General features: G+C 32.8%; 1 protein-coding gene across 16 annotated transcripts in view; it reads left to right on the forward strand.

Annotated features, from left to right (window-relative positions):
- Positions 1–17516, forward strand: part of LOC114338023 (disks large 1 tumor suppressor protein) — a 1799868-nt gene that overhangs the window by 1677861 nt on the left and 104491 nt on the right. The window lies entirely within an intron of this gene.

A 17516-nucleotide genomic window follows, 5' to 3' on the forward strand; every position in this document is an offset into this window, starting at 1 on the left:
AAAAGGAGCGAATTTCACCCCCGAAAGCACCCAACGGCACATGTCTAACTTTGAAGTGGAGAGTAAGTAGAACCTAAATCCAAATTTTCAGTAGTAATTGCACAAGAGCTCTGAAATTCTATATTAATTTCAGAGATCGAGTGCAATTTGTTGCGATTATTTCATGAATAAAACTGTTCAAAACCAAAATTTTATTGTAATTTATTTATGTAAGTACAAATTAGTACACAGTTTTTATAAATATTTGACGATTGAAAGTCATCACTTTTATAATTTTTAAAACATTAATTGTCATTAATGTCACTGAATGTATTTTTTCGTAGCAACGAAGGGCATCTGACGTAATATACTTAACGATGGGATATTATCAAAAATTATCACCTTAATTTTTATTTCTGTAGCTTTCTATTGGTCAGAATCTCCTATGAATGAAATAATCAAGCAAATCCGTCGTGACGTTGAAAATTTCACTCCAAAACGGTCATTTACTGTGCTATGTGACTTTCTCCCAATAATATACAGCTCTTCAAAACTGTTCACGCAATATCTTAATAATTCTAGAACCCTTGTCATAGCTTTCTCAGAACATCATCAATTTTCGTGTATCAGAGTTTTCCTAACAAAATTAACTTAACTTTTTGTCGCAAGCTGCCACTCTCAAACTAAACGAAGTTTTTCAGATTTCTATCTTGGACAAGCAACTTGTTTCCTCTTTTCCTTCCATTTTTCCACTAATTTCCGACAATTTCCGTCCATTATCATTTCCTAGCCGCCTCTCAATATTGAGAACAACACTTAAGAGGACACAAAAACCAAAGTCGGGCTATAAAAAGATGACGAAGTGAAAAAAGGAGGAAAACGTTGAGGTGCAGACGCTTCGAGTTTAATTAAAATGGAAGTGGATGATGGTTAGTTCATTGTCGTCTGCATCTAACACAAAAATAGGGATCTATATAAAATATCTTTGTACTGTTAAATAGAAACAATACCTATAAAAATTGGAAAAAATACGACGAAAATAAATATCTTTAATCATGTATAAACATTTTCAATTTCTTTGCAACACGAAAATGCAGCAGCTCCGTAATACCGTTGATTGAGATATATACCACAATCAACGGTAATACTCTGGTTAAATCGGAGAGTGCAGAAAGAGTCTATACCGGTTTCGGAGGTCTTTTCCCCCTCATCATTAGTCCCATATCCTCTTCTCTCCGATTTCTCCAGGCATCACACTTTGGGCCTTTTCGAATTGCAAAGAAAGAAATGTCACGGATGAACTAGAGCCATCTACCGAAAAACAAAGTAAGTTATCAATCGAAATAGCACAGAAAACGACAATAAATATCGTTCCAATACCACCAGATTGACAACAGGTGGAATACAACATAAGAACGAGTGTTCCTCTTAAAAAACCAAGTCCGTTGTTTCTTCACATATACCCAGATATTTTAATTTTTTTAAATGTGAGTCCTGTTTTTTAGTATGCCTCTTTTAGCTTCTTTTAAGTGATCGTTGTCTTGAATTAGCTTCTTCTAAGTGGTCGTTGTCTTGCACTGAAATATTTTTATTCTCCTTCTCCATTTCTTTTACGGTAAAATCTATCGAACACAACCGACCATTGGTCCTGGCTTTCGTACACTTTCGCAAAGCATTCGATACGATGGAAATTAACAAAGTAATCAAGAAACTTATTGGAAACATACAATAATGGATTCATGATCGTAAGATTACACAAAGATACACAATGTATGAAAATCAAAAGAAGAATCAGACAAGAAGACACGGTATCTCCCAAACTCTTTACGGTAGTCTTGGAACATGGAGTGGGACGCCAAAAGAATCAATGCTCTTGATTAAAAGGACTTATAAAAAGACCAATACCTTTCCTTAATCCAGGCTACAGCTGCCAAATTGAGGGTAGGCCAAATAGCGAAATAAGAATGAAACCATCGTTACTTTGACTGACTCTATCAGACACAAGACTAGCATCTAGGAAGTAAGGACAGGCTACATCGATGTAGCTATGGGGGAAGTGGAACTGGGAGGCCAGTTCCACTCGCCAGAATGAATGATGGGCGGGAACCAGAAAAGGTACAGTGTGCAGACCACGAGGAGACAGGAGAAGCTGAGGTATACCACCTACACAATGGACCGAGAAGGTCAAAAGAATCACTGGAAACAGGCTGCAAGTAGCTCAAGACCAACGGAACTGGAAGAAATTAAGGAAGGTCTGTTCAATTTTAGACGTAGAATGATCACGATTATGAAAATAATAGTAACAGCCAATAGGTAATTAGAAGAAAGGACGACATTTAGAAAATCGTATGACGGAGTGGTGTCGAAATAGCTGGAAATATGGAAGAATAATGAGAAGAAATGCATCCACTATGCAGATGACACTGTTTTAATGATAAATTCGGACCATAGTCTCCAGATACTGTTAAATAGGGTCACTGAGTGTTGGCTCTCAGGCTGCAGGTTTGTCGATCAACTTGACTATAAACAAGATGTAGGAGCGAGAATAGAGATATCTCGACAAGGCTTTATCAAAATGAAAAGCTGATTTTTTAATAGGAAGCATTAGATGTCGTTTTCGCATTGCTATGTTATATTGCCATGTATGGTCAATAAATATGCAAGAAGAAGAATAATAAGAGAATTTATTTATAACTAATTTAAATATAACACCTAACATCCTTGTAAAATTTCTTGATTTTTTGAATTTTTATGTGGCATATACATTGTGACAGTCCCATGATACAATACAAAAGGTCCTCCTGTAAAAATAACAATTATTATACAGTGTATTCATAAAGTGTGGAAACGGTCTATTATTTCATGACTTAATTATTTTTAGAGTTAAAGCTCTGACATGTCGATTTTTATTTTTAAATTATGATTTTTTGACGTATATCCCATAATAATGACGTCATCGATTTGGGCGTGATGACGTCATCGATGATTTTGTTAAATGGGAATAGGGGTCGTGTGGAAGCTCATTTGAAAGGTGATTCAATTCCCTATTCAGTAATATAACATTAACATCATTATTTATACCGGGTGGCCAAGAAAATAATTTTTGAATTGACGTAAAAAAAAGATTATATATGTAATTTATTTAACTCAAAATACATTTTACTGCTGTCAGAAAAGAGAAAAAAATGTTTATTTGATAAATAAACATTGCTTTTCGCTTAAAATAAATGTTCAAACTGCCAAGAGGCAGGTGTGTGGCTGTTTGACATTTAATTTAAGGGAAAAGCAATGTTTATTTATGAAATCAACATTTTTTTTTATATTATGTGGCATCAGTAAAATGTATTTTGAGTTAAATAAATTACATACATTCTTCTTTTTGCGTCAGTTATTTTAATTCAAAAATTACTTTTTGGTCAACTTGTCTAAATAATGATGTTAATGTTTATATTACTGAATAGAGAATTAAATCACCTTTCAACTGAGCTACCACACGACCCGTATTCCCCTTTAAAAAAATCATCAATGACGTCATCAAGCATTTTGTATGTACTATACAGATACTAAAAATCGATCTGTCAGAGCTTTAACTGTGAAAATAATTAAGTCGTGAGATAATAGACCGTTTCCACACTTTATGAATGCGCCGATATTTCTTACGTGAATTGAGTCCATCATTGTCGGCTTATTTATTCGCAATTAAAAAAAAACATTTTTTCACTAAACTGTTTTTATTTTAATCTAACTTAATGAAACGAGCATCTAAAGATTAACAATCTCGTCCCTCTTCCGTTGATTTACGGGACGCCAGTGTTTCAATTGCTTCGGCCGAGCTAAGCGTCCCGACGCCTTTTTGTGTGTGTATATACGTTCTCCTGAACACGCCTTTATTATAGGAAAATGCAGGCGAGCTATTTCGGAAGGAAATAAAAGAAAAATCGACCTAGTCGAAAATAGGAAAAACATGCTAGCCTCTGTGATGGACGGAAGGGTCTATTAAATTCTGTCTAAACCTTGTGAAAATTGAATTATTTTGTGTGCTGCTATTTTTTAACAAGGTTCTATTGAGGCATTTTCACTATTACGGGAAATATTCACTTGGGTGGAATCTTTATAAGCTTGAAACCCTTTTAGCTGCAATATGTGTTTAGAAATAAAAAAATTGCGTAGATAATTTTGTTGTGATTCTTCATTAAACGGATATTTCAAATTCTAGAACTTATTCATTCTTCCGACATTTAGTCCATGCTTGAATTGCACATAAAAGCTTAGAAAGAATTTTCCCAGATAATATTTTTTGTTTATATAAAATGTTTTATCGCTTATGTCAGAAGGAAAACGGAATCCAGGCCGTAGAAGAATGTCGTGGATGCGGAATTTGAGAGAGTGGTTTGGCTGCACCACTAATGAACTTTTTAGGTCAGCTGTAAACAAAGTCAGGGTAGCCTTGATGATTTCCAATCTCCGATAGGAGTGGCACAAGAAGAAGAAGAAGATCGCTTATGTGTTTGTGAGATATAATTATTAATATCTTCAACTAACAATAAGACGAACGTGAAGAACGTCCTAAAAGGGAAAGAAATGGTACAAACATAGGTTGCTGGTTGAAAAAATATGGTTCTTACCTGTAATGTAGGGATTTCTTTAAGAATACTAAATAAAACACTTTATTGAGGAGAGAAAAATACAATAGAGCAAAACAAACTAGGAAGTAAAGAGAAACAAAACAGTATCAACAAATCGATCCAACACTAGTTGATCAAGAGAGAAAAATCAAAACTACTAACTAGAAGTTAAATTCAAAAGTCTTGTTCTCTTGTCTTGTGTAAAATGTGTAAAAAAATCGAAACTGTGCGAATTAAAATAATGCAGTATACAGGGTGAGTTTTTAGTGCGGGATCGGTCGATAATTCCATTACGGTATAGAATATCGAAAAAAGTTATTTAGAAAAAATGTAGGCAATGATATTCTCCACGCTTGGAAAATATGTCCATTTCTACAGGGTGGTCAATAACAGCGTGGTATATCAAACATATAATTTTTTAAATGGGACACCCTATATATTTTTTCATATTTATATTCCCCTCATAATTCTTGTTCATATAATATAGGGTTTTGCATTACTATACAGAGTATTTAACAAGTTATGACCATTTTTATTTCGAAATCCCTATGAGATTAACACCCTGTATATAAAGAAGTAATTCATAGACAATAATTTGTTTTATGCAGTAAGATAAACAATATACTGTAGTTTTTAAATTAAGTCCAATTGAAATCATTGACGAATGTTTGTATACAGGGTGAACTACAAAACCAAATTACGATTTTCTCTATTTTTTTAAATGGATCACCCTATATTTGATTTTTCAAAAATATTGTATTTATTATACTCTTTCTTTTTTATATATCATTCCCTATATCTAAACTTATTACTTTCGGAGATATTTTTAGTTTTCTTCAACTTTCGGGAATACATTAAACAAAATTATTTTTATTCAATAAATAACTAACACAAAATATAAACCATAGCAATATGCAATGAATGTATCAATAAATGTGATATTAAGGAATTATCATATTTCCCTAACATACAAGAATCATACAATTCCTACAAAAAAAAATATAAGTATCTTGTGTATAATAAAATTACAAGATTATTTTTATTTAATAAACAACTCACACAAAACATAAATCAAAACAATATACAACTAATTTAATAGTTTTTAGATTATTATATCAACAGCGTTCTAAACCAAGAAGTTTTTAGTAACACATTCCTAATTGCAGATTGTGACCCGCAGTTATTAATAATATAATTTTCATATTAAATTTCATTAATATGCATCAAGAAATTCCTACTTTGTTAACACTCAAACTAGGTGATCTATAAATGTTTAAGGTGATATTGTTAGAGATTATGTGATTGGTCCACATTTTTTTGACGGTTGAGTTTTTTATACGACGGTGCTCCAGTTCTTCCAAAATTGATTTTTTTCAAGTGGGGCTATATAAAAAAACCTTGTATACCAGAAGCATCCAACAACGCTTGATGATATGAAAAATAGAATAAAAGAAGCTTTTAATAATATTGACTTACAAAAATGTTAGAAATGTGGCTCGGTCATTTGAATATCGGTTACAAAATTGCATAGACATTGAAAGTGGTCATTTTCAACATTTACTTTTTAGACTTATATCCTTAATATCACTTAATTGGTACATTCATTAAATTTTGTTATGGTTTATTATTTTTTTGTTAGTTATTTATTGAATGAAAATATTTGTTATATTATTACATAATACTTATTTGTTAAGTTATTTATATTTATAAGAATTGAATGTATTCCCGGCAAATGAAGAAAACTAAAAATATCTCAGAAACTAATAAGTTTAGGTATAGGAGATGCTATATAAAAATGAACGAGTATCATAAATACAATATTTCAAAAAAAAATAAAATATAGGGTGATCTATTAAAAAAAATTGAGAAAATCGTAATTTTGTTTTGTAGTTTAAAAGTGCTTATAAAAATGAATGTTCTACTAAAAAATTCTTGGCTTAGAATGCTGTTGATATACCAATTTAAAAAATGTTACATCAGTTGTACAGTAGACTCGCGATTATCCGAGGTAACTGGGACCGTGACTACCTCGGATACAGAAAAACTCGGTTAACACTGAGATTGGTTATGTTGATAGAAAAACACGTAAATAACCATAGCTGTGGATATTTTAATCACAAAACTAACAACTTTTACTGTCTATAAAAGATAAAAACATTTACCTTATCAATATTACTGTTTAAAAAATATTTGATTGATTTTTGCGTAAGCTTCATTACTCTTTTTGAGGCGGCTATGTTGCGCCAAAGTTGAAAGTTGTAACTCACCAGTTATGACTTTTGCCTCGGTTAACCGAGGGGCTCGGATAACTGAGACTCGGATAATCGCGAGTCTACTGTATATTGTTTTGATATATGTTTCATGTAAGTTATTTATTGAATAAAAATAATCTTGTTATATTATTATATACAATACAAAGTTTTTTTGTAGGAATTTTACGATTCTGGTATATCAGGGAAATATGATAATTTATTAATATCACATTTATTGGTATATTCACTGCATATTGCTATGGTTTATATTTTGTGTTAGTTATTTATCTAATAAAAATAATTTTGTTTAATTATCACTCAATACTAACTTATTTCTACTAGAATAATTGAATGTATTCCCGAAATTAAATAAAACTAAAAATATCTCGGAAAGTAATCAGTTTAGATATAGGGAATGCTATATAAAAATGAAAGAGTATATTAAATACAATAATGTTGAAAAATAAAATATAGGGTGATATATTTAAAAAAATAGAGAAAATCGTAATTTGGTTTTGTAGTTCACCCTGTATACAAATATTCGTCAATGATGTGAATTGGACTTAATTTAAAAACTACAGTATATTGTTTATCTTGTTACATAAAACAAATTATTGTCTACGAATTACTTCTTTATATACAGGGTGTTAATCTCATAGTGATTTCGAAATAAAAATGGTCATAACTTGTTAAATACTCTGTATAGTAATGCAAAACCATATATTATATGAACAAGAATTATGAGTGGAATATAAATATGAAAAAATATATAGGGTGTCCCATTTAAAAAATTATATGTTTGATATACTACGCAGTTACTGATCACCGTGTAGAAATGGATATATTTTCCAAGCGTGGAGAATATCATTGCCTACATTTTTTTTAAATAACTTTTCTCGATATTTTATACCATAATGGAGTTATCGACCGATCCCGCACTAAAAACTCAACCTGTATGTAATAATAAATGGAGAACACATTAAAAAAGTTGAAAAATGTAATTATCTGGGTACAATAACTAATGAAAATAATGAGTAGGTCCACAGAAGAAATTAAAGCAAGAATAGGACAGGCAAGAAATGGATTCAACAAACTGAAAAAATTATTCTGTAACAGGGATATTACAATTTCTTTAAAGATAAAACTTCTGAGATGCTACCTGTTCTCCTTATTATTTTATGTGTTGGAGGCTTGGACATTAAAGAAAGATGTTTCGGACAGATTTGAAGCCTTCAAGTTATGGGCCTACAGAAATATATTAAGAATAAGTTGGGTGGATAGAGTCACGAATGTCGAGGTGTTGAGAAAAATGAGAAAGAGAGGTTTTAAATACAATTAAAATTAGAAAACTGCAATATCTGGGACATGTCATGAGGGGTGAGCGTTTATAACTTGTTATAATTAATAATACAAGGTAGAAGGAGTCGTGAGAGAAGACGCATGACCTGGTTAAACAATTCGAGAGCTTGGTTGAACTGCACTTCTGCTGATCTCTTTAGAGCAGCGATATCGAAAGTGCGAATTGCCATGATGGTTGCCGACCTTCTTATGTCCACAACAGGAGCTAAAAGTTGGAGTCGTAAGTCCCCCTCGAAGGGCCTCCAACTTATAGCATGCAAGGGGCTACTCAATTCACCCCCGGCCTGATGGGTCCTCGTTTGTTTTCGGGGTACAGACGGCTCTGCAGGATCGCTGCTACGCCTCAGCCCTCCGGGGCTAAGGCCATTTTTTTGCACTATGGGCCTTGACAAAGACCAGTGCAGAGGTTTCTTACATTAGTAGTTATACCTAAAATAGAGTACTGCTACTCGAAGAGTTGTACTGAGTTCTGACCACAACAGAACTCAGTACAGTTCTTACACTAATAATGGCTTCTATCTTCTAAGAGACTTTGAATGGTTCTGAAAAGAACCAAGTCAAAGCTCGTATTTCTTACATTATCAAATGAAAACCTAAAAAGTAAAACACTACTGCTACTGGAACTTAGACTAAAAGTAAAACAACTCTTTGAACGTAGAACGACCCCAGACCTCAGAGTCAGGGAAGATGAGGTGCAGCGCCTCAGGCCGACGGGACAAGCTGTTCAGGCCGGCAGGACCCCGGCGGAGATTCCGACACACGTCAGAGGTGAAAGGGCGGGGCGATTCACATCGCGAGCATAGGCCGCGATGACACTTAGAGGAGATGGCACATGAAGAAGAATATGTAAAAACTGTCTTTAAAACTATTTTAAAATTAATAATTAATATAATATCTAGAAAATGAATAATGCTCTTGTAATTATTGTTAATCCTCATTATTAGCTAATATCTCAAGCAGCGTCTCCTAAGCAAAGTTAGAACGCTACTTAACCATGTATGGGAAACTATACTCGACCATCTTTTCCGAGGATTAGAAGTTTTGACATGCCACTTGACACCGCCTAAACTATCATGTCATCATTAATGTTATACAGACATTTATGAGCTAAATGAAGGGCTTATTGCGTTAAATAATAACGAGTGAAAGTGAATATTAACATTAGAAAACTAGAAACTCCGTATATCCATAGAGATACTATTCTACGAATGGAATCTGATTAGATATTAGAAATTTGTTAAAAACAAGTAACTTCTTTTTCTTTAAAAAAATGAATGGATCCATAACTAATTTGACTGATTCGGAGTAATAGAGATACAATACACTCGTGCAAGCGATTTTTCCAATTATCAAAGCACTTCTGATATGCACACGTTTTATCTCCAATACATCCGACAAAATAACATGGCATAAGTTAACCCCTATCCAATCAAATCCCCATTAGCATAATTTGAGCAATAAATCATGTTATTGAAGGCTATAGAAATGACTCCTTGTAACGGCATTTAAGTACAACACGTTTACATTGCATAATCACATAAGAGCGTTTTTTTTGCCAGTATATGTGCACATATATTGTAATGCTCTACTTTATCTCTTTTATTAGATTGATTAGCAAATTCTTAATTTAATTAATTTCTCAATTAATTTAATTGCTGCCTATGTAAACAAAACCAAATTCGAATTAAATTTTCAGTAGTAATTGCACAAGAGCTCTGAAATTATTGAATTTTTCCCGAGTGACACTTTGACAGTTTTAATTTACTTTGACACGAGCCGAAGGCGAGTGAAATTATGTCAAAAGTGTCACGAGTCACGAGAGCAAAAATTCTATATTAATTTCAGAGGTCGAGTGCAATTTGTTTCGATTATTTCATGAATAAAACTGTTCAAAACCAAAATTTTATTGTAATTTATTTATGTAAGTACCATTAAACACGCAGTTTTTATAAATATTTGACGATTGAAAGTCATCACTTTTATAATTTTTAAAACATTAATTGTCATTAATGTCACTGAATGTATTTTTTCGTAGCAACGAAGGGCATCTGACGTAATATACTTAACGACGGGAGATTATCAAAAATTATCGATTTAATTCAGATTTCTATAGCTTTCTATTGGTCAGAATCTCCTATGAATGAAATAATCTAATAAACTTTATTCTAGTATCTCTAGTTGCTTACTCCTTCCAGGATAAAACAGGGAAATTAAACACATTCAATATCATATAAATGTAATATATTATTTATTTATCCAATATACCGTATAAATAAGATTTAAACAAAAATACTAAAATCCAAATTTGTTGCAACAATTTCTTACTTAATAAATCAAGCTTTAATTCTGATGTCTCCTTGTTTTAACACAAAATAATTATTTAAATAAATTATTATTTATTCATACTAAATTTAATAAAATTTACTTTGCTCCTTTTGAATTGATTACATTACTTATAAGTTCTTAACAAATTCACAACAGGTAGCGATCACAGGATGGTCAGAGCAAAAATTAATATCGACGGTAACTATGAGATGAAAAGAAAAATAATAAGAAACTCGGATATAGTAGATAGAAACAAACTAGGGCAATATAAAGAGAAATACAAAGACCTGTTAAAAGAACAATTCACCGAAAAATTAGACAGTGATGATAAAGATATAGACGAAATAAACAACATACTTACAGCAACGATGGTTACATCAGGAAAAGAAATAGCAAAAAAGGATGTTAAAAAGGACAACTATGTATCAGAAGAAACAAAGAAGCTTATGGATAAAAGAAGAAAGCTTGTCGAAGAAGGCAAAAGGAAATCTATAGAATATGTAGAAATCAATAAGACAATAAGCAAAATGATAAAAGAAACTAAGAGAAAAGAACAAGAAATAAAAATAGAAGAAGTAATACAGAACAACAAGAATATGAAATGCTTAAGACCGAAACTCGGCAGATTTGAAATAAACAAAATAAAAGACGTAAACGGAGTAGAAACAAACATTAAAGACGACATCATAAATATAATCCAACATTTCTACTCAGAGTTATATAAAACAAAAAAGGAACCATCAGAAGAAATAAAAACCCAACTTAAGTCGAAAATAAAAAATGTCAATTCAGAATTACAGCCAGAAATAAGCAAATCAGAAATAAAGAAGGCATTGAAAGAAATGAAAAACAACAAATCGCCTGGAAAAGATGGAATAACTACAGAGATGCTGAAATAGGGTGGAAAAGTGGTAATTGATACTCTCTATTCCCTTTTTAACAAAATATTAAAAGAAAAAAGAATCCCAAACAACTGGAAGGAATCCGTAACCATTATCTTACACAAGAAAGGGGACAAAGCAGATATAAAAAACTACCGTCCTATAACACTCCTCAATGTAATGTATAAACTCCTAACAAAAATTTTAACCAACAGATTGACGACAAAATTCGACGGATACAACGAGCAACGGAACGAGCAAATGAATACAACATCCCTCTATATGTAGCGTTCATAGATTTCGAAAAGGCTTTTGACAGTGTCGAACATTGGGCAGTGAAAAGTTCTTTGATTAACAGCAGAATTGACCACAGATATACAGACCTAATAGCCAATATATATAAAGATGCCACAACAACAATTAAAGTATACGAAGGAACACAATCAATTCAAATAAATAGAGGCGTAAGACAGGGTGACACAATATCACCGAAACTTTTCAATCAGGTTCTGGAAGATATCTTTAAAAGATTAGAATGGGAAGAAAAAGGTATAAAAATTTGTGGACAACGCTTGAACCATCTAAGGTACGCCGATCACATCGTATTGATAACCGATAAAAAAGAAGAATTGTTTGAAATGATGAAAGAACTGGACATAGAAGCCGGAAAGATAGGCCTTAATATGAATTACAGCAAGACCAAAATCATAACAAATACAGATGAGGACATCACAATGAGGATCGGACAAGATGAAATAGAACAAGTTCACGATTATATATATCTGGGTCAAATTATAAAACTTAACAAGGAAAACCAAACAGCAGAGATCAAAAGACGAGTTAGACTGGCATGGGCGGCATTTGGAAAACTAAGCTACATCCTTAAAAACAAAAGATATCCACAACATCTTAAGACCAAGGTATACAATCAATGCGTACTCCCTGTTCTCACTTATGGTTCACAAACGTGGACGTTTACAAAAGCAAACATGGACAAGATCATAAAGACGCAAAGAGCAATGGAAAGGCAAATGTTGCACATAAAACTATTGGATAAAAAGAGAAACGAGTGGATAAGAGAGAAAACCAAAGTTAGGGATGTTAGACAAGAAGTTGCAAAGTTGAAATGGAGATTTGCCGGACACACTATAAGACAAAAGGAAGACCGATGGAACAGAATTCTCATAAATTGGAGACCGTGGCAATATAAACGAAGCAGAGGAAGACCACAAATGAGATGGGCAGATGATGTCAAGAAGCACGTTGGCTCTAGGTGGATAACCGTAGCGACAGACAGAGAAGAATGGAAAAGGATTGGGGAGGCCTATGTCCAAAGATGGACCGAAGAAGGCTAATTAGATAGATAGACTTATAAGTTGGAATGACTAACTGAGTTATAGAACTGTTTAATACAAAAAAAATTAAGCATATATGGTGTGGATATAAACAAGCTCTCTCCATTCCGACAATTGATTTGACTAACCTTTTTGTTTCTTCACTCCTTCTTTTCCCAGATTGCCTCGTCCTTGATTCTCCCACACGTACTCTTTGGATGTTGCGAAAAGGTCCCTCTCGTCCAAAACTGCTTCAAAAACAAACAAAACCAGGACTCCTCGAATTCTCTACTCAGTTTTCTCCTTGCTCGATATCTTGTGCAAATAGATACCAATCAGCTATTCGTTCTAGACAGAACAAAGGAATCTTCCTCGGACACAGGAAAATTCACTTCTCAACCGGTCAACGATTTCGTTTCAGCTTGATTCTGCTCTCAAAGGCCGATTTCACCACTTTACACTGACTTCTCACTTTTCAAAAACTGGACTGATCTCTCCAGATATTCATCACACAGTGTCTATCTTTTCTCTCTGAAATTCCGACTCCACATTCTCATCTCTTCCATCGATCTTGCTCTACCAATCAAAAACAACCTCTCTACCCAAAACACCCTTATTTTCCTTTCCTAAGAAACCAACTTAATTTGTATCCAACTTTCCATTTTGTTCAAATTCTAAGAGACATCAAATTACTATCGTTTTTTCAAAGAACTAAACAAAAAACCTTACATTCTAAATTCAATAAAATTTGTTTATCGTTTAAAACTTCTACGAATTATTTACAAAAATCCTATTGACGTTCACAAAACGAAATAACATGCACTTTCCAATATCTTCGAACCATTGTCTGTAAATCCTTTCAAACAAAACCCATTAACGAAAACCACATTAACGATTTCACCTTCCCCGAAACAGCACTGTTTATTAACTAAATTAGACTCGATACAATTTTTGGTCATATACAGGGTGAAGAAAATCTATGATCTCGTGGTCTCTGATATAAATTTATTTTCTGAATTTTTCCAAAAAACAATTCTACAACAATATATTAGTATGTGGGTTTAATTTATATATATTTTTAAATATTGGCCTGATCTTATTGATCTTATAGCATATTTTTTTACAACCAGACATTATTCTAACTCTGGTTTTTATTTGTAGCATTTAGTTTACTTGTAACCGTTGACCGGATGATGCTCTGCATATTGTACAGAGCGAAACCGGTCGTCGGAAGTTAAACAATAAATGACTGCGAGTACGTCTGTTTTTTACTTCATTCAAAATAACTCGCATAATATGCAACCCATTCGACACTTTAATATTGAATATTGACTGATTATGCACGAAATATACAAATTTCCATCAAAACGTTCATGAAATACAAACTATTCAACCCTAAAATAAATCCTTCTTCGTGTTGTGAGGGCTTATTTTTAGCTGCAAATTTAAAATAAATCGTTTCTACTTGAATGAATAAATACACAAGGTCTATTTATGACTCGGAGGAAAATTGATTGAGTGTTTCGACTAGAAAATTTTACATATAGTTAGATCGGAAGCCCTGGTCGGGTCTGGGTGAATGACTGGATAAAGTTACATTCGGAACGCAAATAGAACGTAAGTGCATTACGGGCGTTAATCCATCCGTTGAGAGGTCGTCGCGTGAAATTCGACGCTGTTTTCATTTATAGTACATTCCCATCGGCATTACTTCCTTAGCTGATACAATCTAAACTTGAAAGAGGACTGAAAGTGTTGAAAATTCAGGAAAATATATACCGTAACCTGAGAGTTGTGTATAATTATTCTAAAGAAAAAAATAAACTACTTAATACCCGAAAAGCTACTGAGCAACATGCTCAAGAAACTAACTGCGGCAACACAATTGCGTGTCCCCATTGTTGTCTAACCTGGCCTTAGCCTTAGAATATGTCATGCGAAAAATTTATGCAAAAGTCAAACCAGACATACCTGCTAGGGAGCAAAGAATCGTACTCGCCTTTGCCGATGATGTACATGCAGTGGCACAATCAACATTAGAAGGTGAGGATATTTTCTCGAGCTTTGAAGAAGCTGTATTAAATATTTGGCTAAAAATAAATGAATTTTAAAAGTAACAAATAAACTACTCAATACCCGAAAATCTACTGAACAACATGCCCAAGATACTAACTGCAGTAACTCAAATGTATGTAAGTAACTCCTTTTTACAAGTTAGAATAGGGGAATTGCTATTTGTATAACAAGGGAGGAAAGTGCTACTTTTCCTCCCGAGAATGAAATTTACTGCCCGACGCGTAGCGGAGGGCAGTAATCATTCAAGGGAGGAAAAGGCACTTTACTCCCATGTTATACATATGGTTTTTCCACCTTCCTCAAATAACAAGTAATTTTTTTCATTTTTACTTAATTTATTTATGTAACTAACCAACAAAATTTATTAGAACTAAAACTAACAAGTAGGTACAATATAACTGTCAACTGTCAAATATAACTCAAATTATTAATGTAAACATTGTTAAATCAAAATAACAATTTACTGTTTTTTACCATTCTGCAAAATACAGGATGTTTTATAAATAAAGGTTAAAATGTATAGATGCTTACGTAATAGAAAATAGATATTGTATAGGGCGTCAATAAGTTATATTTCATGAATGAAATACCATGACGTCACTTTTACTTTTCCTCCCTAGAGAGGAAAAATATTTTCCTCCCTAGGGAGGAAAAGTACAACTGCTCCCTACAATCAGGTCCGGAAAAGTATACTTTCGGTAGAGGTAGGTGGAAAAAAATATTAAATGCTTTCTGCGTAAACTCTGGACTGAGACAGGGAGATCCGTTGTCCCCATTGTTGTTTAACCTGTCCCTTAGAATATGTCATGCGAAAAATTTACCCAAAAATGAAACCAGACATACCTGCTTGGGGAGCAAAAATAGTACTCGCCTTTGCCGATGACGTAGATGCAGTGGCACAATCAACATTAGAAGTTAAGGATGTTTTCTCGAGCTTTGAAGAAGCTTTGAAGAAATATTACTTTACACGATCATAACTTCGAAGTGGTTAAAGCATTTTAATATTTAGGAGTAGCAATTATCAATGACAACAGAATAGATCGAGAAGTTGAAACGCGAATAATGGCAGGAAACAGAACTTTCTTTGCACTGCAACATTTCCTGAAATCAAAACTTCTCTCACGAGGTGTAAAAATCCAGATATATAAGATCATAATACGACCAGCAGTCGGGTATGGAAACGAAACATGGGCGCTAACAAAAAGAGAAGTAAATATTTTGCTGGTGTGTGAACGTAAAATTCTTCTAATGATATATGGCTCTTGCAGATAGTGATGAGCGAGACTGGTCATGGTCTTGCGGTCTTGGTCTTGGTCTTGCAGCAAGACCAAGACCAAGCTTGCAAGAACAATACCAAGACCGAACCTTGCAAGACCACGCAAGACCAAGACCAACCTGCAAGACTCTTGCACTTTTTTGAGAAAAATTAGTTTTTATTATTTAACTTTATTTTTTTAGTTCAATAATATATACTGACATTGTAAGAAACCTTAAACAATATCGAATTTTTAAAATACATAATATTTTGGTTATATTTTTAAGTCGTTTTGATTAAGTCAAACGGTTTGCATTTTCTCTACCTTCAAAGTGTCCAGAAGGCAAGTTTTCAAACGGCGACAGTTCTAGGACAATTGAAATTACTTGTAAGACAAAAAAATGTAATTATAGATAGGGTAATTCATTAAAAAAATGCAATTAAAACGGTTTTTATGTACCAGTAGTTTTCGCTTTTTTGTCTAATAAAAATACTGACACTTATTTCAATTCTTTTCGCATAATCGAGGAAAAATGTAGGTCGTTAAATTTAAAATGAATACAAAAAATATCATAATAGATTTTGAAAAGGGATTCGCAATGCTGTAAAAGCATTGTGGCCTGAATAAAAAATAACTGGTTGTCGATTGTAATGTGTCAAGCTTGGTATTGCAAAATCTAAAGCTTAGGTTCAGTTTCTGAATATAATGACAAAAATTCCGATACTGGGAAATTTTTAAAATTATTTTTTGGATTAATTTTTTACAATCAAGAAAGTTGGAAGTTGAATTATTTGTGAAAATCCCGGATGACAAACGTGTAAAGAATTTTACTGATTTCATAGTTGAAAACTATTTGGAAGAATCTAGGTTTTCCCCAGAAAGGGTCAGTAGTACAAATAGTATGTGCCGCACTTGAAATGCACATTTCAGTGTGTTTTAAATTCTAGTTTTTACTACCCACATCCGAATATTTTCAACTTTTTAAATATCATACTGGGTATTCAATCCAAAAATATGTGAAAATAAAAAGTGCGAATAACTCGTGTTACGAGAGCAATGTAGTTTAAATAAAATTAAAGAACTGCAAGATAACAAATTACAGAATTAAGCGTTTATAACTCCCCATCAGGTTTAGTTATTATGTTATAGTATTAGGTCTATAAATAGGTATGGTAAATATGTACGTATTTACTAAAAAGTATGTTTTAGTTAGTTTATAAAAAAAGTTAATTATATTAAATAATGATTAAATAGAGTAAAATATTTTATTTTTGTGTTCTCTTAAAAAATTTAATTTATGTTCTTAAATTTGACCCTCGTAGGATAAATACTACAGTGTTGGAGTGAAAGGAGCAGATCATTATATGTTAACAACTATAAACCGTTTATCCCTTTTCGTAACATCCGTGAATTGAAAGTTCCCGGCCAT

This window comes from Diabrotica virgifera, chromosome 2 (assembly GCF_917563875.1).
Source record: "Diabrotica virgifera virgifera chromosome 2, PGI_DIABVI_V3a".
Classification (NCBI taxonomy): domain Eukaryota; kingdom Metazoa; phylum Arthropoda; class Insecta; order Coleoptera; family Chrysomelidae; genus Diabrotica; species Diabrotica virgifera.